General features: G+C 42.4%; 1 long non-coding RNA gene across 1 annotated transcript; it reads left to right on the plus strand.

Annotated features, from left to right (window-relative positions):
* The first annotated feature begins 452 nt into the window (after positions 1-452).
* LOC128898101 (uncharacterized) lies at positions 453-23,687 on the plus strand. Its single transcript, XR_008462705.1, has 3 exons — positions 453-544; positions 21,806-22,274; positions 23,050-23,687. It is a non-coding gene; the product is annotated as an uncharacterized LOC128898101 (long non-coding RNA).
* Positions 23,688-23,945: the final 258 nt, after the last annotated feature.

Raw genomic sequence — 23,945 nt, forward strand, 5'->3', positions numbered from 1 at the left:
CTGAGCAATAAGCTTAGATGATTCTTTTCAATGGGTGCCTCTTACTCAGCTCCTTCCAGATAGCTTCATTTGTTTCCCTGAGCAGTGTGAGCCCTGTGTTGATGTTATATTCATGTAGAAGAAACCACAGCTCCTCTCTTTCAGATGTCATCCCAACAGCAATAAGTGTTCAGTGATCTGCAGGAGCTGAGTACTTGCAGGCTGCTGTTAACTGCTGACAAATGACACCAACCCCTTCCTTACATGTGTGTGTGCCTGTCTTGGAATTTTCTTAGGGTTTTGGGGGGGTATATTTAAAAAAAAAAATAAATAATGAATTCCTCTCTGTTCCCAATCAGATGCTGACATTTCTGACAAAGTGCCAGCCACCCTCTCAGGTGTTGTCAATACGTAAGTGTCCAGCAGTACGAGGAGGAAAAAGAGCTATGGTAAATTCCCTAGGAACAATATGTTGCCAGCCCATCCCTTCCTTCCTTTAAAGAAAATCTGTGGAGCTGTGAGATGCTTACCAGGAAGAACACATACAACAGAGAAGCCTGAATAAGTAAGAGAGTGCTTGTTCCCTCCAGTGTCTGTGTCTTGTGCCATTTCATATTCTTTTCATGTTGTTCCCTCCATCCCTACTGCCTCCTTCCTTTCCTTAGTTGCTCTGACTTTTCTCCCCTTCCTTTTTCCTGGCCTTTCTTCTTCTGGAAGAGTGTAACTTCTGTTCTACTTGTTCACTTGTGCTCATTCATTTTTTCTTTCCTTCACTGTTTCTTGACCCTGTAGACCTTCTTTCCTCTACCCCAGAGATAGTTTCTCATTTCTCTGATTTCACCCCCCTCTGATCTATGTGCCCCTTCTTCTGTCTCTAATTCTTTCTATGTCTTTGACACATGCACTGTCTGACTGATCCCCTTCCTCTGTTCTCTGTTCTGCCTCTCTTCTTCCTTTTCCTGGCCTGATTAACTTCCTTCTATGGCCTCCAGACAACTGGTTTCATTCTTTTCTGTCTGCCAGAGCACAAAGCTGGCACATCCAGCCCCATCCCCTGCTCCCAGCTTTTGGACTTCTTCCCTTCCACTACCTCACTGGGCTGCACCTACAGCTGCTTTGGTTTATTCTAGTTAAAGGGCAAAAAGGAGACAGGGTCACTCCAAAGCACAGCCTCTCTCAGAGAAGGCTGCTCTGCTGAAGTACCACTGCTGCTCAGTGGGCTCTCCCTGTCCATCAGAGCATGCAGGGGCTGGCTGTGAGGGAGGGAGGATTCGGAGCTGGTGCCTGCTGTGCTCTGATTATCCTGCACTTCCCAGAGCTGTGAGAAGCAGAGCATAATTAGATCAGCAATGAAGCTTTTTACAGTTTGAAATCATTTGTTAGTCCCACTGATGGTTTTGTATAGTGGAGGGTTGGGTTTATGTAGAAAGTGAATTGTTGAATTATGATCTGTCAGTCATAATAATTAGCCCTAGTAGTTGAAATCTCACCTTCACAGGTAAAGCCCTCTCCAATGTGAAGTTCCATACTGGGTCCCAGGTGTCACTGCAATCTCTATGCCTCTGACACTGATGGACTGTGAAGCAGAATGGCTGTGTCTGTACCAGCCTGTGAGCACTCCTGTTCTTGCTGCTAAATTGTTAATTGCAGTGTTTGCAGCTCGTGAGGACTCAACCAGCATCCCTTCTTCAGGGACTAGCACAGGCCAGGAGCCACCCCTTGCTAGGCTGTTGGGATGGGACTAGCCTGCTCTGGGAACAGAATTTAGCTGAATGGAAACAAGCTGTGCCTGGCAGTTGGCCCAAGAGGCTGACAATGCTTCCCAGGTTATTTGCTGCACTGCTGTGTGTAGCCAAGTCTCATCTCTTAGTTTCTTAACCTTTTCATTCTAATATTTGTTGCTCCTATTTGTACCACAGCTGTACTGATTCACATCAAAGGCAGCTCTAACCCTGTGCCCTCTCTCTAGTAGTTACCACCCTGGACACTCAGAGCAGATGTCATTGACATGTTCCTCAAATAACCCTGGAGGTCTTCTCCAGGTGATTGACTGACCTTTGACTGAACTCACACAGGTTTTCTGTATGCACAACACCTTCCTGACTCTGTGAGATGCCTTAGTTCTTGTGTGCAAGAAGCAATAAGGGGTTGACTGCTGCCCATACTGTCATTTATGAATGTATTAAGGAGTGCAGACTGTTGGGGATGTCTACTCTTTATATCTGACTATTTCTGCTCATCTCTTAAACAGAAAATGTATGGATTTTTGATTTGAGTTTCACTGAATGCTGGTGATTGTGAAAAACTGAAAAAAGAGTGTGTTATTTTTAATCTGGTCAAGCCCATTCTGTAGCATTCTGTGGACTTGAACTCAGGCAGATCATTCATGAAGGCCATTGTGTGCCTGGAATTCCTGACTAGCAGAGAGAAGGATTTAAATAATCCAATAACCAGAGAATTTTCTAACAGCTGAATCAATTCCTCACTCACTTCACTGTAGCAGTGTAGTAGGAGGATCTATTACTTAATGTCATTTATGAGCTTTGTTAAATGGGTGGAGTAAGCAGCACTGCACCCATGTGAAACCTGTATAATGTGTATATATACCAAAGAGCTTTGTCTTTTTCCCTTGTAACAGTGAATGTGTAAATGGTTTTGTTTGGATGCTAGTTCACTTTGATCCCTCTCATCCATCTCACAGCAGTGAAATTCCATAAATGCTGTTAATTTACGTCAGCTCAGGTGGAAAAAAAGGCAATTGTAAGAAAGGCAAAAGGTTGGTTGCTTGGTTTTTTTAGTTCCTTACATAAAATCCAGGGGGGGTTGAGTAAGAATTCCCTCCTGCCCTCTGTTTCTTCATTGTGCCTTTGGAATGGGAAAGGCCTGTTGCTGACAGAGGGCTTTCCCACGTTCTTCTACAGGCAGGTTATAAATAGAGCCTATGTTCTTAGGTACTGAAATAAGAAGCTTGTTGTGTTTTGTTTTGTTGTATTTTTCCCTGAGGATAACATCAAGAAACTTAGTTTAATATGACTGGGGATGTTATTTTCCTTGCACATTACCAATTTTGCAGATGCTTGTACCAATGCTCTCTCTGAAACCTTTGCAGTCTAAGAAGGCATGTTGCTCTCTTTATCAGGAACACATCTGTGCATAGTGTGCTTATCCTTGACCCATCTCCTTCATCTTACCTGCAGGGAGATGAGTTATGCAAACTATTCATTTTGCTCAGAAGTTAGAAGAAGTTGCTTGGATGCATTGGTGCAATTCTATGTTCTGTGTATCTAAGGAGTTAAAAATTCAAGCTGACAATGTAAACCAGTTTGTTTTCTCAGCAATTATTTCAATTCTCCATATTCTTTAAGTCCTGCTTATTCTCTGAGGCAGATTCCCATGTGATCTTGCCTCTGAAGTAATTAATATGCTAGTGTTTAAGGCAGAAAGCATTTGCAGGCTGCTAACATACAAGATGATAATGTAGAAAATTATCAGCAGATCTTTACTCAATTTTTTGTTTCTGTGAGATTATTGTCAGAGTGCTCTGGTTACAAGGCTGTGGTTGAGAAGTCTTTATTCTAGCCTCAGTTGTCTGTTTGCTGGCAAGAACAAGTTTCTGACTTCTGCCCACCTACCTGCTCCCATTTTTGTAGCTCTAGGTGCTCTCTCACAATGCCTCCTACATAGCACAGCAGTAACAACTCCTCCCTGACAGGTTTACAAGGTGCTTCCAAGACCAACTTGCATTCCAAGCAGACAATTATAGACAAAGGTGGTAACTTTGTTTAATGCCTTATATTGGAACAGTCTTCAATGTTATAAGCTTGAATACAGGTTTATTGGTTTCCTCCGGGGAAATCAGGCACCTTGGCCACTTGGATTTTACTTTCCTTACAAGGAGCTGCATGGTAGTTTGAAAATATTTTGTGTAAACTCAGTGCAAATAATCCTATAATGGCTTAGGTTGGAAGGGACCTCAGAGATCATCTGCTCCAACCTCCCTGCCATGGGCAGGCACACCTCGCAACTCAATTTAGTTGCTCAAGGCTTCATCCAGCCTGGCCTTCAACACTCCCAGGCAGGAGGCATCCACAGCGTTCTTGGGCAGCCTGTTCCAGAGTCTCACCACCCCCCTACTGAAGAACTTCTTCCTCAGCTCCAGCCTAACCCTGCTGTCCCTCAGCTTCAAACCATTCCCCCTTGTCCTTTCTCTAGACACCCTGATGAAAAGTCTCTCTGCAGCCTTCCTGTAGGATCCCTTCAGGTACTGGAGGGTAGCTCTAAGGTCCCTCTGGAGTTTTCTCTTCTCCAGCCTGAACAACCCCCATTCCCTCAGCCTATCCTCATAGTAGAGGTGTTCTAGGCCCTGGATCATTTTTGTGGCCCTCCTTTGGACTCACTCCAGCAGCTCTGTGTCCTTCTCATGATGGGGACACCAGAACTGGAGGCAGGATTAGAGGTGAGGTTTCAGCAGAGCAGGGTCAAGGGGCAGAATCCCCTCTCTTGCCCCGTTGGCCATGCTCCTCTGGATGCAGCCTAGGATACAATTTGCCCTTTGTATGTTAAGTCTCTAAGCTGATGTCCAAGCTAATCACCATGAGGTGTGTGCATAACTCCCTGCATTCATATTTTAAATAACCTGTCATGGTTTATATCTCAGCCTGCACACACCTATTTAAGAAACATGATAATGTGCTAAGAGCCCATGTTTAAATAATATTCTAGATGTAATGGCAACAGAAGAAAAGCAGGGAAACAGAAATAAGGCTGCCACATCATTTTAATCTGCTCTGCAGTAAATTCCATTGAGATGTCAGATCAGGTCACAGTTACAAATGAGCTACAGAATCAGTGCATGGCAAATGAGTTAATGAAAGGCTGATAGTAGCTGATGCTTTTGTCACTTTTACCATAACTTAAATAAAGGGAGGTGAGCTTTTTTTAATTAAGAGAGACTTAATATGTTCTTATACATTTTCATTGTGTTGATTCTGATGTGCACTTCGTGGAGATGTAAATTCTGTCTTCTTTTGGTGGCAATTAAAGTGTTGGTCATCATTCCACGGAGAAGTCCAACTGCCAGATGGAGTGGCCTCTTTTCAGTGGAGCAGCAATCTATGCCTTTGTTCAAGAACTCCTATTACCTTCTGATCTTGGAGTTCACGTAGTAATTATCTTATTCTTAAGTTAAGCAGCATTTATTTTCTCTGGAGCAAACTGACCTGCAGTTCCAACTGTGCTAACAAAGGTCTGGCAGAACATTCTACACTTTCTTGTCTGAAGCACCTCAGACTTTTCACTTATGGAAGTCAGAAGTTTCTGATCCAAATTCACAGGAAAGGGACTGAGTCTAAAGTTTTTAGCTTCAGCTTCATCCAAATAAAACAGTTTTAGTAATCATTTTCTTTTAGGCCTTTTCCCTCCCCCTTTTTCCTGTGCAGTGCTGAGGTAATCAAACCCTTTTCACTAGATTCAAAGACACAGATTGCATTGGGTTGGAAGGGACCCTCCGAGGTCCAACCCCCCTGCAGTCAGCAGGGACACCTCCAACTAGATCAGGCTGCCTATGGCCACACTGAGTCTGATCTTAAATGTCTCCAGGGATGGGGCCTCAAACACATCCCTGGTCAGCCTGTTCCAGTAGATCTTTTACCTAAAAATAATATTAACATTTAAAAATTACTTCCATGGAGAACAGGAGCAACCTAGTCAGTAAAGCTCAATCCAATCTTGATCTTTAAACATCCATGAAGAGCACCCAAACAACTGTTGGTTGGGAACAACATTTGGAAAGAAAAAGGAGTTTCCAGGTTATTTTACCACCAAATTAATGCAGGCTTCAGGTCACACTTCTGCCATGAATTCATAAGAGAGGGGACAGGTACCTGAGCCCTTTAGAGAAGTGCAGACCTGACATCAGGAGTGCCTCTTTCTTCTTTGCTTGTGTAGCTCCAGTTCAGGTTCTGCTATGCCAGCCTCTCAGTGTCACAGGAACTGCTTGAAGAAGCCAATTTCTTACAACAGAAGCTTTCTGACAGACCTGGGAGTGAAAAAGAAAGAAGTTGGAGGGAGAGACCCCATTTATTTCTAGCACATAGGAAGACAGGGAAGACTTTCCTTAACATCTGAAGACCAATGAAAAATTAACCTTAAAGGTCCTCCCCAGGGAGGCAGGGAAAGAGCAGGACCATGGAGAACAGATGCTCAACAGGGCTGAAGTGTGGTTATTGTCTGAAACAGGATGAACCTTGCAAAGCCTGTGCCCCTTCAGATCCCTCAAAGAGCTAAGGGCTCTGAATATTTGTATTAATTTGTTTCCTTGCTATCCAGCTCACGTGCCCTTACTGATTGAGTTGTTTGAATCTTTGAGCTTGATTATCACTATTATATCAAAGGAACAGGAAGACATATGTGCCTAATATAAAATTAGAGGACATCACCTCTCTTCTGTGCTGAATAGATGTCACCTAGCCAGCACCAGATGGAGAAGCACCATCAATCCAGTCCTGGCTCACTCAAAAAAATAAGAATGTTTCCAGACACATTTTGTTTGAAATTCCAGGTCCTTCTCTTAGTCCTAAAAGCCCTCCTTGATCTTTGTCCAAGCTCCTGAAGATTCGAGAGGGTCCATATCCTCTTTGGCTTTAGCTGAAATTGTTCTTAGGCAGCTTTTCCTCACCAGCACTGAAACCTGCTATTCTGGATTAGTTTTGCAATTAGCAATTTGGCAACTTCCTTCATCTAAAGACGCCACAGATGCTGCAAACTCATTGAATCAGAACTAAAGATTCATTTTCTTTGTGCTTTGAACTGCTAATATATCATTTCAGTCCTTTATTGATGGTCCTACGAGTATATCTCTAGGTGATAACAAACACCACTATCAATTTCTACTGGATACTGTTTTATTTCTTGCTTTAGAAGTTGGACAGGTAGCAGACAGTTAATGTTTTGGGTTTTTTTTCAAATTGAAATTTTCATACATTTCATGATCTTCAAAGAAAAACCCCCCAAAACCCCTTTTTAAATCTATTTTGCAACAGTTAGCCTCTTCATGATTTATTGTAGTCATATGTAGGTTTTAAATCTTGCCAGAAGCAATCCCCAAAGCATTTGCTACTTGGTTCTAAGAATCATTTGCCAAACCCAGGCAGTGCTCAGAAGTCCCAGGAGCTTAATGAAAGACTCTGTGATGCTGCTACCAAAACTGTGTAGGAGGTTTGGCAGTTGCTGTTCACCTTAGCGATGAATCAACCGGTTTGTAGAGGGGGGGAAAAAACATGCATCCGTGCCTTTGAACTATGCCTTTGTTTCATAATCAGGGCTCTATACTGTGAACAATTTAGAATGTCTATATTGATTAAACCTTAGGAGTCATCACTTTAAATTCTGTCTGGTGTTCTGCAAGCTATAATGAACATTACCAAATGCACGGCGCCTTCTGGGAAACACCTTGAGATTATCAACTTTAATTTCCCCTAGGAAGTTCTTACAGCAGTGCAATCAAGTTAACTTTTACTCTCTGTAATAGAATAAGATTTAATCTACAGTTTTCCAACCACCACCATTTCCTAATTTTCCTCTTTTTCAAAAAGCAGGGGTTTTGCTCTGCTTTTTTCCCCACGGTGCAGCTAATGAGTGTCCTCTCCTTGTTAGCATGCTGACTGTGTAGAGAGCAGCTTAACCCCTATGGGTGGGAAGGAATTTATGTAAATATTGCAATTAATTTTTTTCCTCCATCATAACAGGTGACCTTTAATCTGGTGTCTACGGAGTCCCCTAATCTCTGAGATTGTAATTGTGTGATGAAGATGCAAGGCTTCATGAAAGAACAGCAGATCATAAGAAAATAGTAATTTGTGTGTGTGTGTAAACCATGATTTTCCAATTACTGCTCTCAGCTGGGACAGAAAAACATCTAGCTTGTGATATGTCCTGATCCAAAATTAATCCTTTTGTAACTGTGTCTTTTTTGATGAAAGACTACTTTTTCTTTCTTCCAGGCAAAATCCTCAACCCCCTGTGGTAATTTTAATGTCAGTTGTAGGTTGGGGTTTTTTTTCCCCTCTTTCCCAGCATATTATTAAAGTATAAACACATTGGCAAATGTAGTTGTGACTAATAGGGAAGAGTGTCTGGATAAATAATCATTAGCAGGATTTTATAAACATTGCTTTGAGAGTGAAGTGTATCTGGTACACACGAAAACACGAGTCCCTGAATAGAATGCAGCAGGTCCAGGAGTGGGCTGGAGCACTTCTGCTATGAGAACAGGCTGAGGGAGCTGGGGGTGTTCAGCCTGGAGAGGAGAAGATTCTGGGCAGACCTAATAGCAGCCTGCCCATACCTGAAGGGGGCTACAAGAAGCTATTGCTTTCTTCTGCTTATTTTAGCTTTCCTCTGGTTTTGCTTCCAATTCCTCAACACTTGCTTTTATTTCTCAACATTGTTAATAGTAGGAAAATGTGCTCCCCAGTTATGCTTTTTTATTGAAATAGTTTTCAGATGCTAATGCAGAGCAGTGTGAGTCTGGGATGCTGCTGGGTATTTTAAGCTTGCAATATCAGCAATGGAGAGCAGATATAGCCCTAACTTAAAATACTTCTGAAAGCAGGAGGTCAAAACTATTCTGCCAGTGGTCTATTAGTGCAATGGTACCTGGTAGGTTAGCTCTGTGTTTGCTGATCTGTGTGAAGCTCTCCTGAGAGCACAGTTCATCAGTGCTTTTGTCTTTCTGCTTACAGCAGTGGTCTCAGGAACCCTCCAGACAAAAGCAGACAAATGAAAACAGATGAAGGTAAGCACTGGATCCAGTTTCTCGATTAGTTCACACCTTTGCTCTGGAAGGAGTTTGTTCCCTTCTCCATGCTGCACCCTCAGAGCGACATTTACATTTTCAAGGCGTAAATCTTTCTGCTTTTCCAGGAAGCAGCATTCAGCCCCTGGTCAGTGCATTGCCTAACACCACTCATTTGCACAGGATGAAAAAACTATTCCCATTTCAGACTAGGGGAAAACCAAAGCAAATCTGAACTTTGCATGAAACAGAGCTTACAATTCTCTACTTGGGAGTTGCTTTTTATTTTGGGGTGTTAAATCTGGGCATTAAAGAACTACATTTTAAAAAATTGTAATCTACTTTCAACCTCTAAACATTTGAGTAGCTTCTGCTGTGCTACTATGAAACCTTTTAATTGAATCTAACAATTGAGTTTGAATCATTTTTTTTCTATCTTTGCAACAAAATTTCCTTGGCATTGATATGGTCTCATTGAACATGAAGAAAATAATTATGTACTGTTTGCTTTCTTAGTAAATTCCAAGGGGGAAATTCAGCTCAGAAAATGCCAAATGATCTTCTTTATTTCCTTGAAATCTAGTCTGCTAAGAAACTATAATTAAGACAAGAACAGCTCCTGTAAACTGTGAATGAGATCAGCTCACTTCCCACACTTAGAATTAGAAGGTAATCCTTTGAAAGGTTGACATATTCAGGCACTTTTCAATTTCCTTGGCGTGGGTTATGTCAAGAGAGGATAGCACAGGAATTGAAAGAAATCCATGTCGTTCCCACTCCTGAATGAAAGAAGAGTGAGAAATATCCTGTGAGGGATCAGCTGGAGATGTTTCAGGAGAACCAAGGGAGAAGAAAGACACAGAAGCAAAAAGAGGAAAAGACTTTAAGTAAACGAAATGTCACTAGCTGTTTAAGATGGCTGCGAGCTGAACGTGGAGGAGGAAAGAGAATTCATTCTCTATTCTCCTTCAAGGAGAGCAGTGGAGATTTAGATTGGTTTAGGTGGAGTGAAGGGAATGGGTACCTGTTGGGAGAGACACATCTGAAGACACCTTGTAAATAAAATGCTTTAATGAGTACAGAAATGAGATGTAGAGAAGAATTGAAAAAGTAAGTGACAACAAAAATATGGCAAAGAATCTGTTTAAAGATGAGTGGAGTTCTGCTTTCTTGTGTGGCAAAAGGGAAAGAACTGCAAAGGCAGCAGGAAGGTTGCTTTGCCCAGTTTCTCCATATTGACATAGCCAGGGAGAGATGGAAGCATAAAGATAACCAAAAGCAGTGGGAAGGTTGCTGGGTTTACAAGCCTGTGATTTAAATCCAGAGCTAAGAGTTGTGAATGTCCATTTAGGAAAGTGGCAGCAATGAAAAAGGACTCTCTAACACTGGAGGTGTAGCAGTCATCAGGCTACCACAAGCTGTGGTGGGTAGTCATTGGCAGCAAGGTGCAATAGGACAGCACCAGCCAAATGACACAGACACAGCTCCAAAAGTAGGAGGGAGACCTATTTGTAGGAGAGGGCAATTCAACAGGCAGAGCTCGTGCCTGGTTTGTGAGTGATAAAGGACTACTTTTCCTAGCACCAGCACAGAAATGGTCTACCAGGACCCCTCCCTTATGCAAAAGTTGATGTCTCTTGGTGGATACAGTCCAGAAGACTTCAGGTATGTACTTGCTGTCCTTGAGTAATTCTTTCCTGAAAATATTTGCTTCCTTGCTCTCCAGTCCTTGTAGCTGTTTGCTAAAAATAAAAGGACTTGCTGATGAATACGAGTTTCATAAATGTCAGGGCAGTTTTGCAGTATGAATTTAAAATGCAGCTTGAACTAAAATAATTGATCCTTGGTAGGTTGTTCGTGTTGTTTATGTAGGTCTCCAGTCACTTGAGGTACACTTAAGCTTTTTAACTGGTGCTTAGTCCATTCAAATGAGTAAATTAATCTCTTGGGTAGCAGCAATGCAGCATACCTGGGGTCACAGTGCATGGAGTTATTTTTTCACTGCTATCTACGGATTGTCTTGACACGCAGCATATACCCACAGGGTCAGAAGAATTGCCCTTTGATTACATGTACAATAATCTGGATCTCCCAAGGTATTCAAGTGGTTAATTAAATATCAAGTAATTGCTAAAACTACTAAGTGACATTTAATTAGTATGTTAATTGATATCAAATTTGCTCTCACTATCTTGTTTTATGTTAATAAAATCCCTAAACATTTCTTTGAAGTAGATTAGGAAACAATGTACTTGAAATGTACTAATGCAACAGAGCCTTAAGCATTACTTCTGCTCTTGGAGCACAGCTTTTGACTTAAATTTTTATCCCAGCTGTGTTACTTTTCCTATCTTTCTACTTTGTGCTAAGAGTATCTTATATTTAGTAGCATAGACCTTTATTGGAATGGATTTTGACTTCTCTAAGCCTCTAATCCCTTAGACATCTACCTAAAATGTGATAACTGTTAAAAGAAATCTAGGGCTGCCTCTCTTGCCTGCAGCACCCACTGAGCACAGCAAGGCACACGGGGAGTGCACAGCGCCTCCATCCGACCAATGTGAGTGATGGATTTCTGCAGTGCCTCCCCATGCGGCATGCAGAAATCTGTGCTTCATGTGTGATGCAAAATTGCCATTAAAATAGTCACTGACTGCTCACTCTGCAGCAGCAAAATGCTGCCTTAGCACTGGTTTGCACAAGGAAAGGTGTTCTCCTCCTCCTCTCCACGAACCTCCCCAGGAAACAGCCCTGCTTTACCTTTCAGCTGGAGCCTCCAAAATTTCCACTTCTTTCTTTGCCTGAAGAGTCCAATTACAATACAGAAAACAGATGTGTTAGGCTTTGGTCCAAAAAAAAGAGCGACTGAACTCCAGGCTGACAAGAGCCCAGAGCTTGTCCTTCCTTCCAAGCACCGAAGCATTCCCAATGGCCTCATCAAGAACAGGTGAACAGACCCAAGTTGAATCTACTAAGCAAAAAAGTTGTTTTCATAATGTTTAATTTGAGAGCAGGCTGAAAAAAAATCCTCCATGCATATTCATGTGAGTTTTCAAATGAGTTCCTTTCAGCTGTGCTCATGCCTTTTGTGTGTCAGCTTTCTGTGGAGCTCCTTTTGCGTTTCGGTGGTGCCAGCGCGCAGAAAGAGTTGGGTTTGCATTCAGGATCACAAAAAGCAAAGTCTAATTTATTCTCCACGAACATTCACACCCAGTTACTTCAGAAGAGTCCAGCTGGGGTCTGGAAACAACGATGTGTGGCCACACACAACTAAACTGCGTAGCTCTGATCCCGATCCTTCCCAAGTTCAAAATCTGGACTACCCATGTAAGCAATATAAACACTGCAAGGGGAAGTGGGTTGAAGAGGGACTGTCAGAGGACTTGGAATTACAAAGAGAGAAAATCGTGATCTGTTTATTCATGGATATGTCACAGGGAAAAAAGAAGACAAAAAAAAAAGAGTCAAAAATTGGCAAAATAAATTATTCATTACAAAGTAGTCAGCTCTGCTTGTGTGTCATCCAAATACTGCTGCAGGACTAAGAACGCAGGCAATTATCACAACAGGCAAAATGCAACACTGATTTTTCAACTGTTTATTGATATATTTATTTGCATTTCCATGGTTTCTTATGTATGACATTGGTTTAGTTGATTAATAGTTTCACACAAGATATTTTGACCACCACCTTGAAAAGAGAGACCTGGACATGCTGGAAGGTGTCCAGAGAAGGGCCATGAGGATGAGCAGAGGGTTGGAGCTGCTCTGTTGTGAGGACAGACTTAGAGAGTTGAGGTTGTGCAGTCTGGAGTGGAGAAGGCTCTGAGACCTTTTTGTGCCCTTCCAGTGTCTGAAGGAGGCTACAAGAAAGTTGGGGAAGGACTTTCTAGGGTGTCAAATAGTGATAGGACTGTGGGGAATGGAGCAAAACTAGAACTGGGTAGGTTCAGATTGGATGTTAGAAAGAAGTTGTTCCCCATGAGAGTGGTGAAAGACTGGCACAGGTTGCCCAGGGAGGTGGTGGAAGCCTCATCCCTGGGAGTTTTTAAGGCCAGGCTGGATGTGGCTCTGAGCAATCTGATCTGGTGTGAGGTGTCCCTGCCCATGGCAGGGGGGTTGGAACTGGATGATCCTTGAGGTCCCTTCCAACCCTGACAGTTCTAGGATTCTGTGATTTTCTTTTAAGTTTTCCCTTCCAATGTATTGTGATAATCCACATCAACTAATGTAAAGCTTTTAACAACACTGTAACATTTTAAACCTTCTATCATACAAAGTGTTACGTTGCTGTTATTTGCATTTGTGAGTAGCCTTTCTCTCAGTTCAGAACATCCTCTGCAAAGGCGAAGCTAGCGGTACAGCTCACATACACTGTAATGATGACACACCTGACTGCAAACATGAACAGTCCACGTGAAGAGCAGCGCATTTAGAAGTTGTGTAGACTTAAATTCTTGAAAAATAATGTACAGGTGGGGAAAAAATCAGAATGGACATATTTGGTCATAAAAATCTTCAAGCCAACTTGTCATTGTGGATAAAAGAATTGCTACCACTTTAAGCCCCTTTCTGCCTTGTCCTTTGGCCCTCTCAGACAGTCACCTCCAAAAGGATTTAAACATCTGCCCCAACTGCCCTAGTAGCAGATATAGCTGGTAGCAGTCTTTATCACCAGCAAACATTCTCTGATCTCCCAGCATCTGCATCGTATTTTCTTTTCTTTTGCTTTCCTTCTCATCTTATTCAATGTCTTGCCTTTGCCTCGAGCCCTTGTGGAGCTCCCTCAACCTCTCATGTCTCCATCCAGTTCCAGCGTGCCTGACAGCTGTCTTTCTGCCTCCATGCTTCCCAAGCACCGAGGGAGGCAATCTATCACAGTACACCAAGGCTCTTCTCTTTCAGACAAAGTGGTTCCAAGCCATTGACAAATCATTAGGCAAATGACTGCGTTTTGAACGCCCTGTAGGAATTCAGTGGAAGCTGCTGCTGCACACAAAAGTGAGGCACAGCTAATCAGCTGCTTACCACAAAGAAGCAGCTCCTGCTGACTGGGGACCTTGTGTGGTGCAATCAGCAGCAGCTCCTTGCAGCACACCCCAGGAGTTCCACAGAGCATGAGCCCAGAACCAGACCAGACAAGGGGCACAGGGCACCGAGGCCTCCTTTAGACAGCGTCTGTGACAGTGAGACCACAACAAAACCTGCTTCTGTGTGTGATGAGTGACCCTTTGCCTTCAGACAGGAGCCTGAAGCTCGTTGCTCACTAAGGCAAGAGGCACAGAGGGAATCTTGTTTCTGCATCAGGACCTGCTTCTGGCTGTTCAGCTGTTCAGCTCCATGCTCACTGTTCTTCTCTATCCACTTTGAAGCATTTTATGGCTGCATCTTCATGCTCTTGTAATTTCCAAACCTTATTAGATGCATTTTACCTATCATGCTCCCTACTGATTCAAAGCAGCATTATTGAGTGCTGCATATGCTTTTATGGGTAACAGAGCAAATAAGCATTGCAGTTACCAAAGCCTCCTGGTAACAAAAGGATGTGTTACTGTGACAGAGAGATAGCAGTTCTTCAATCCACATGTCATTATTTTATCCTTTGTAAAAGAATATAAGCCAGAGTTCACTTCATTCACTCAGGTTTGGATTTACTTTAAAAAAAACCCAAACTCCTTTTAGTCTTCCTCTAGAAAAGATTAATGATTGATTATGAATTTTGCATTCCTAAGTATTCTGATAAGGGCTGGAGTATGAGAAATGTCTGAGTTATGTTTGCTGGTTGCCTTGAGTATAGTTTTGGACATGCTTCTAGTAAACTACTTGCTTAAAGCTATGGGCTGCAACTGCTCCAGTGCTGGTGTCAATGCTCTACAGCATCAGTGGTGTTTCAATTCATGCAGCAGTAGAGAAGTGACCAGCTCTCCCCAAGAGCTCCAGTGCGGGTGTCAATGCTCTACAGCATCAGTGGTGTTTCAATTCATGCAGCAGTAGAGAAGTGACCAGCTCTCCCCAAGAGCTCCAGTGCTGGTGTCAATGCTCTACAGCATCAGTGGTGTTTCAATTCATGCAGCAGTAGAGAAGTGACCAGCTCTCCCCAAGAGCTCAGGCAGCGGTTTGCTTGTTTTCTGCATGGCTAATATGATTTCAGTTGTTTCAATTACATTTGCTCAGGCATGAAATGCATTAGAGATCATGCAGCTAATTAAGAAGGCATGTGCTTCTCTTGAGATATCTGCCCAGCAAGGTAAGTCTAAGCCCACCAGTTCAGAACTGGCAATGCTGAGAGGTGAAGTGCACAGCTGTGTGGTGACATTGGCCTTACCGCCCTGCCAGCAACACCACAGCTGTGACAGTGCCCAGCTGTGATGCATATGCTTGTGGGCAGGTGAGGGAAAGGCGTACAATGATTTTGAAAGGAGGGACACCACATTTTGAGTCACCTATGTCTGAAAAGATAACCAAAACTATCAGTTGCAGAGCTATGGATCTGCAGTGTATTACTGCTACAGCAGCCATGCCCAGGCAGAACTGTTGTCACCTGTGCTTTCACACGTAACGTGTGGTACCTTGTTTAGTCCATTAAATACAGAGAAATACTGAGTCTGGCAACCACTAAGCACTAGAGATAGAACTGGTTTATAAATGATGATTTTTTTATCTTCAGTGTGTCCTATAACTGTGTGTAATTAATAATATATTTTACTTACACCAAGTTCTGAGACATCTTAATAGTTTAGGAGATTCAATGCTTAGTTTATTCGGTACATGAATGTGCTGAGTGTCTCTCTCTGTGTAGATGTTTGTATAATCTTCTAATCTTTAGCTTTTCCTAATGTGCTCTTTTTTTTCCCCCAATGCATGCCTCTGCAAACTGCACAAATTTACATTTCACATCTACCCACATGAATAAGAGCAGTGACCTCCCCATGTACATAAATATATGTATGCACAAAAACTTGGGAGTGAAAAGTTGACATTCAAAGGTGGTAGAGTGGGAGTCTTCAGATGGGAAACTGTCATGTATGGCCAGTGAGGAGTGACCAAGTGACCCACCAAATTTAGAGAGAGCTCCTGAGAGTTGTTTTCATGGATGAGGTGAGTTATGGCTTCCCTTCTAGTTGTATACTTCCTTAAAAATTATAAATAATTGAAGAAATTTACCATCAAAATCTTCATGAAGCCAAATGAAAGGAAGATCTGACAGAATCACATCTCAGCATGTGTTAGAGGCATTCCCCTCAAGCATTTCAGTTACAGAAAGAGCAGATACCTGGCATTTGGCCTAAGAGAAGGCCTAACAATAAGGATGTTCCCCTGCACTTCTGAAAGTATCTGCACAGAAGCCTGGTTTCCCCTGCTGATCTCTCTCTGCTTTAAAAAAAGAATTGTCTGCTCTCTGGGGCTGCTAATCTGGTTTGTTTCATGGGCATCAGACTCCTGCTACAGAAAAAACACACAGCTTTGAGATGAGCCCTCCTGAGGTCCCAGCTAAACTACTGAGGAAACCTGAGCAAAGGGATGCTCTTTTGTACTGCTCTTTCACGTCTGCAAGCATTTCTGCTTTAATTCATTACCTTTACTTCTGCCGTGCTGAGTATTATTATAGTCTAGTGAGTTCCTGGAAGTGGGAAATGCCAAAGAAACAGGTGTCAGACTTCAAAAGAAGCATTTGTCAAGACTTAATGTTCTGAAGCTAAAGGTGACAGCTCCACCTAAATGAGCTCTTCTCAACAGGATTTGTTTCCTTAATAAAAAAATAATCATAGAAAGTAAAGTGCAAATCCAGTGGCCTAGGGAGTAGAAGTCTTCAAAAATGTTGAATCATTTGACATGATATCTTGATTTAAAGCCTCTTCCTGCTGCAGTGCTCAAAATCCAAGTTTGTTTGTGGATAAGATAATTTGTGACCTATAAAGGTGCAGGTCTGCAGCACAAAGCTGTCTGTGTATGTGCATGGGGCTGGTTGGCACTTGATTATCTTCTGGTAAGGGTAGAGTCTAGAATGAGAACACTACAGGAAGTGCCAGATATCAGTAGATAAACAATCCTAATACAAGCCAAACAATCGTAGAATGGTTTGGGTTGGAAGGGACCCCCAAAGGTCATCTAGTCCAACCTGTGGTCAGAAGGGACATCCTCCACTAGACCAGGTTGTTCAGACCATTGTCAAGCCTGACCCTGAATATCTCCAGGATGGAGCCTCAACTGCCTTCCTGGACGACCTGTGCCAATGTTCCAGCACCCTCATGCAGAGCTTGTTCCTAACATCCAACCTAAATCTGCTCTTCTCTCCTTTCAAACCATTGCCCCTTGTCTTATCACTGCAGGCCTTTGTGAACAGTCTCTCTGCAGCCTTCTTGTAGTCCCCTTCAGGTACAGGCAGGCTGCTATTAGGTCTCCCCAGAGCCTCTCTTCTCTTCTCCAGGCTGAACAACCCCAGCTCCATCAGCCTGTCCTTGTAGCAGAGGTTGTTCAGCCCCCTGGGCATCTTTTGTGGCACTCCTCTGGACCTGTTCCATCAGCCCTATGTCCTTCTTGTGTTGAGAGCTCCAGAGCTGTACACAGAACAAATATGTCATTTGTGTCCACCTCTCCATCCCCCCCAAAAAATTAAAATTTCAGGTAATAAATACTCTGATTGGGATGCTTCCTGAGGAACAGAGGTAAAAAGGAAGGCTATATGAGCCACACACCTGTGCACCCTACCTGTTAACTTTCTTGCCATGTTTATACTATGTGCATAAATAGCTTTGAAGCTGGAAGTTTATCCATCTGCTTCTTAGTGCATGGACACTGGGACTATGAAATTAGAGGCAAGAGATGTAAGTAGCATTATACAGTGTTCCAGAGAGCTGTTAGTGGATTAAAACTTAGTGCTTTTACTTCTGATTTAAAGTCTGTTAGCACAGTGAGTGGTGGCTGCTTTGCAGCTCCTGAAAGTCTGGTGGTGGAGAGTAGAGCTGTTCAACAGCAGTGTGTATTAGTGACACGAGGACATGGCCTTTTTATCATTGTGTCATTTTCTGTGCTCATTGATCAAAACAGAGAGTGAGCATCTTTGCTTGAAAGCAGTATTTTCTCCTTGTCTCTTCTTGACTAATTGCATGCACACAAGCTCTGTGAAGGGGAAGTCCAAGAGCAGCTGTGTGCTCCTCCATTCCTCTGTTTACTATTATTGCTTTTCAAATATCTGCTCCCATTAGTCTTATTTGTTAACCTTCAGCAATAGTTCCCTACCATACTTAGCTATATCCTTGGTCCTTTTACAAAGGGGAGAGTTAAAAAAAGTAACTTGTCTGGCTGTGACACCAATTTTACCTGAGATTATGGTATGGTGTTTTTTGGGTGTGCTTCATGCTGACATCTACTGCTGCTGTCATTCAACCCCATGCTTCTCAAATCTCTTCTCACTTTATTGTGGTTTTTGCAGGTTTACTTCTGAAGGATGTGCTTTACCTGTCTTCCATACAGTACTGGTTAGGAATATCAACACAGGGCTAAGTGTTTCCATCTCAGAGGAGCATTTTGTTCAGTCTTTCCCATGAGTGTTGTATGGGACTGGCCAGTCCACACGCAGGATGTAACAAAGGCAGTATTAGCAGATGAGGAGATCTGGCTCTGCTCCTTCAAGGAGAGAAGAAGAGATTGTGGCATCTTCCAACAAGCTGATTGCAGAGACTTGGCTGTTTGCTTTTCACTAATAGCAGCTGACATAGTATTTTATATTAGGGAGACCTATCTTTTCTATCAGCTCCAGCAAACACTGCTTTGTCTGTTCAGGCATCCGCTAATTAAAAGGCATTGAGTATGATGGAAACAGTCAAATGAAACGTGCTCACAGTGTGCATTTTCCCAGTATGTTTGGATTTATCCACCAGAAAAAAATAATCTAGTATGATTCTTTATCACCAGCAATTCAGTAATCAGCTGTGCATGCTGGTTCAGCCTGCAGTCTGTGTGTTTATCAGGATGACAGCTTTTCTAAGCAAAAATAAACCAGCTAAGCAGTGTCTGATCTGGCCATCAATGAACCTGCAGATTCTGAAGGCATGGCTGTACATATAGACACGTGAGAACACTCACTTGTGTTATTATTTTGTGGGCTTCTAGGATGCATAAGATCAGTCTTGTGGCTGGATGCAATGAAAGAAGCCTGGATCTGTGTGTAGTTGTGTAACAGAATGCTACATTAAAGAGCCTTTAAAAGTCAGGCTTTGAAGACCTGGGAATAAGGAACTGGAGATTATTATCATCATAATGAAAAGAGGAAAAGCAAAGCTAGCTGTGTGCACAAAGCATTCATGTGATGTGCTTGAATGTTTGCTTTGCAGAACAGCACAGTTCCATCTTCTGTCTCTGCACCCTTTGTGATGGATGGTGTGACTCGAGGTCCTCTATAGATTCTGGTGGAAAAGCAGCAGACAACAAAAATAGTTGAAATTTGCTGATCTTCACCCTTGAATGGCTCCTTTCCAGTTCTCTTCTCGTGTTTACATTCTGTACATGCACACCTTAGCAGAGGCAAGAAGTTTCTACCAGGATGAGCAAAGGATACATTTTTCTGCACGTGTTGTATTGATTCACACATTTTCTGTGCCTTCAGTGGACAGCTCTCTATGAAACATCTCTTCAGAGAATGTTGCTCCCTTTCCCTTTGCCTTATTGGTAACATAGATAAACATGGCAGAGCACAGTGTGTGTGCCAGAGACACCTGTGCTGTGTGCTGAGTTGCAAGGCTGATGGGCAGGGAAGTTCACCGGACTTGCACATTTAACTGTTAAGAATCAGCAGCTTCCTTTTTTGGGATTAAAGGATATACTCTTCAAACTGTGTCTCAGTGAATGTAGATATTGAGAGCCAGGAAGCAGAGGAGGAGCTTGGCTTTTTTTGGTTTTGGTTTGCTTGGTTTGCTTTTATATGACTGATCTGTCAAGAGAGTTGCCTTAGATCTGCTTTTAAATTGCAAACTCTGTGCCCGATGTCATTTTTGCCTCTCAGAGTGACAAAGTAATACAAGAATTGTGTTGTATTTAATTTGTCAGTGAGCCAGCTAAAAACACACAATGTTTAGCCATTCAGGTGCTACTTGCTTCCTGCTCAACTGCATTCTTGAAAACCTGGCTGAGGTTGTAAGCCTTGGATTCCAGGCACACACGGTCAGACAAAGTCTGTATTACCCAAAGGGAGCTACCTGCTTTGAAGTGTGAATGAAAACAGCAAATTAGCCACCTGAAAAGTAGAATGGGGAAAACATCTAAAGGAAAGGAGGTAAACGTTAGGCCAGACTGGTGCCACTGAAATGATGTAGCCTCTAGCTTCCAGCGTGCACACAGATGGATCTTTCTCATTGCCAACACCTTGCAAATCCACTGGCAGCAGCACCACTGTGCCTGGTGGTGTGATGTTCTGTTGGTTGGTAGCTCCTGGAATAAATTGGTTTGGTTTTGGTTTGTTTGTTTGTTTTTAATCCACCCTTATGATTTTACAATTCCTCTTCACCAAAACAGCCTTACATGTTTCTCAGGCCTGAGTGAGCTCTGGGTTGTGCTCAGCACAGAAAGTGCCCAAAAGGTATCAGGGAACTGAAGGTAAGACCAACAGTTGTGTGCAAATGGTGATATCTAGAGGTTTGTAGCTATGTCACATGTGATTGTCTTCTCATGTGGACAACCTTAGGAATCTCTTTCATTGCACTGCAATTCTTCCTGTCAAATTTCCCGTCCTGTTTCAAAGCAAGGGCCAGGGGACAACCTTGCATACATCCAGAAAGAAGTAATATAATCAGCTCAGGGTCACTGTTTCCTGTCTTCATTGCTGGAAACAGATCCACCTAGATTCTTCCATAAACCAAGGGAGAGGTTTGTGAAAGATCATTCCAGCTCCAGTATTTGTAAATTAACCATTACAAAGGAATCCAAGCCACGCTACACTGCTGACACTACATCCCTAACCGCAGAGGCCTGTCAGGCCCATTTGTAATACTTGCTAAAATCAATATAGTTAAAGATAAGGAAAGCAGAACTTATAAATGTAGAGTTGCAGTGAAGTAGTTCCCTGCATAATTGTTGCCTTACAAATGAACAATAGCATCTCATATCCTACCTTCTAATAGGAGTCAGTGTCAGAAGTTGTGTTCTATGGGCTTGCAAAGATGGAAATTGGATCTAAATTATGGATGTTTTCTATTGACCTGTATGTTAAATGATGAAGAATTATAGCAGCCTGATGCCATGGTCTGCTCTATGTATATTTAAAGAGAAGTGCATGAATTTTCAAAAGTGATTCTTTCTTCCATTGCAAAGAATAAAAAAAATAGAGTTCTGCTATCTATACAGAAAGCATTTCTCCCAAGGTCAGAGGGAGAGGTCAGAGCCAAGATAAAAATCCCTCCTGGGAGTGGTTTGCCACATGATCTTCTCTGTGTTTTGAAAGGTCAGAGTCTATAAGGGACAAATTTAATAAACAGATCCCAGAAGTACTCTATCTGATTTCTGAGGCCAGGTTGCAGAATGCTGGAATGGGGTTTAGTTACACTGAAATGCTCATTGTTTTGAGATGGTTTACCTTACAGTTATGAAGGTAGCTCAGCTCCAGCTGAATCATTGAGTGGTTTTGTCCCTTCGCAAAGGGAAAAAGAAAAGAAAAGGTGAAAACTGATATTAGACCTTGTTAAAAGTGGAAGCTTGGATCCGCTTTCTCCTGTGCTGTACCAAGCTTAACAAAAGTGAATGGTGCCAATAAGGAGGCTAACATTGTTAACCACCACCCTGCACCCTGCAGTTCAGAGTGCTCTGCACCTTTGCAGGCAGCACTGGATGGTCATTTCTGCTGCCTGCAGAAAATAAGCTGAGAAAAAGCTGAGAATCTCTGGGCCTTTCTAAATAAGAATCTAAGAAAACTGAACAGGAAGAACTGAGGCAGTATGCTTCGCCACCTCTGCCAAAGCCTCCCTTTGTAATATTTTGGTGATAACTCTTCATTTTATGTGTAGTTATTTCTAATATTCATATCTCTTTCTCTTCTTTTAGAAGACAGATGAATTTTCATCCTTGCAGCCTCTTCCTTAAAAAGCTCTTAGACAAGAATGTAGAAAAATACAACTGGCTGTAAAGAGATGACCATGAAGCATATTGCTCCCAGGAAGAAGCAAGAGATATTCACAATGACTCCAGCAAACAGTAATTACACTGACTCTGTAGGCACAATCTGGACTGCAATTGTGCACGCTGCTGGTTGGTGACAGGACAAATCACTGGGTGCTCTGCCTACTGGTGCATGCTTCTATTTTCAGTCCCTAGCAGTACAATGAAGGTGGCACAGGTCTGTGCAGTCAGCCCTCGCTTTCATTTGGTGTGGATAAGATCTTTATTTCATTCCTGCTGACTCTGCCTCAGTATCGATCACGTCACTCATTTCAATGGAGTGGGTTGTGATTTAAGCTGATAAAGGCAAAATCAGCCTTTGTGGTGATTACAGCTGAACACCATTTACTTTCTGGTAAATACACTAATTTTTTCTACTACATTTGCTACTTACTTTCCCAGCATGGCTCACCACTGGGTTTGCCTTTCTGTTTGCCACAGACTGGTTTCTTATCCTACAGGTGTTTGGGGGGCATTTATCATATAAGGCACAGTGTGTCCCAACCTGCCACGGTAATGAGAATAAATGAAAAGAAGAAAAATTACATGATGGTTCCTGTCCACATCTGATTAAGCAGAATTGTGTTATAACAAGGGCCATCCAGCCCAGTACCTCACCAGCTCTCTGCAGTATCTAGTACAGATCCTTAGGGGGTGGGGAAATCAGAACAAAGCAAATATAGCTTCCTCAGTGAGGGAACAGTTGGAGTCTGCAGACAATGTGGAGCATTACTTCAGAGGAGCAGAGCTAGGGCTTGGGACTGAAACCTAAAGGTAACAACTAAAGTTATTTTAGAGTTGTTCTTTCAGCAGAAACTTCCCAGAGGCCCTAAAAAGTTTTTATTCCATCCCTGGTGCCAGAAGCACCAATTCATTCCCACACAGGATTCAAATTCTGCAGCTGTTCTCTCAATAACTTCTACAATGCAGTTAGTTATTGCTAATACAAAAAAATCTATAGCCTGCTGTAAAGTGGAAATATAATACAATATATTTAATGGCTGGAGACCTCTATGAAGGCTTAAGGAAGCCATACAGAAACAGTTCAGCATTTGTATTGCAAATTTAAAGCTTGCTGATGGCAGTGTGTCAACAGAACTTGTTTTATGACATCTGCTTCCTCTTCACAGTGGGGGAAACCTGAAATGATGCAAGAAGGGAAACCAGCAACATGATATAGACCCAGTTTGCACCTGGAAACCCTGATTACCGTGCTCTGCATTGCTCACAATGGGACAAGGCTGCTGCGGACTCACCTGGGCTCCTTCTCAGCTTCTACAGCAGGAACAGTAGTAGCTAAAGATCACCCTGAGTATGGAAATGGAAACCACAGAAGATGTGCAATGCCAGTGTTTTAGGCTAGTTGCTGAGCTTCAGAATTTCCTTCAGCTGCTGTCAAATTGCTAGTTCAATGGGAACTTAAATATGTCAGTCTTACACATGATGAAGCATGAGAAGTTCTCTCTATCTATGAAGTTCTAAATGGTAGAAAAAGTAACTTCTCACTGCGAAACCTTCTTTCCTTTTCAGTTATTTGAAGTGAGATTCTTCTTTCTGAATGAACTTTGGGTTATGCCTTTATGTCACCCTAATGAATCACAGAGCAAAGCCTCTTATGGAGCATGGGGGAAAAAATGTACCACTGTATCTGCACCTACAAGCTCTACTCCTAATTGTTGCAACAGTTTAGGAACTTGCAGTACCCCAAATCCGTTACATTACATGTTGAAGCATTCTCCCCTGAAATACCTGGCACTGCCATTTCTTTGCCACTTCTTACAGTGATGTAAATTTTAAAAAGCAAAGCCAAGGAGAACTTTTCTTTTTCTTTTTGGGAAAGACATTGGCCTGTGTGTATTTCATGAACACGCACCTCCTCTCATTGCACTGGGATTAAAGAAACCAGCACACACTCACAAATCAGTCACAAAAGGCTCTGTTACATTTGAAATGTAGCTTGTCTTCATTTATTAGCTGAATGTGGGTTGGACTTTGTGGAAATAAAAGTTTGGAATTCAGAACCTTG

The sequence above is a fragment of the Dryobates pubescens genome, chromosome 18 (assembly GCF_014839835.1).
Source record: "Dryobates pubescens isolate bDryPub1 chromosome 18, bDryPub1.pri, whole genome shotgun sequence".
Classification (NCBI taxonomy): domain Eukaryota; kingdom Metazoa; phylum Chordata; class Aves; order Piciformes; family Picidae; genus Dryobates; species Dryobates pubescens.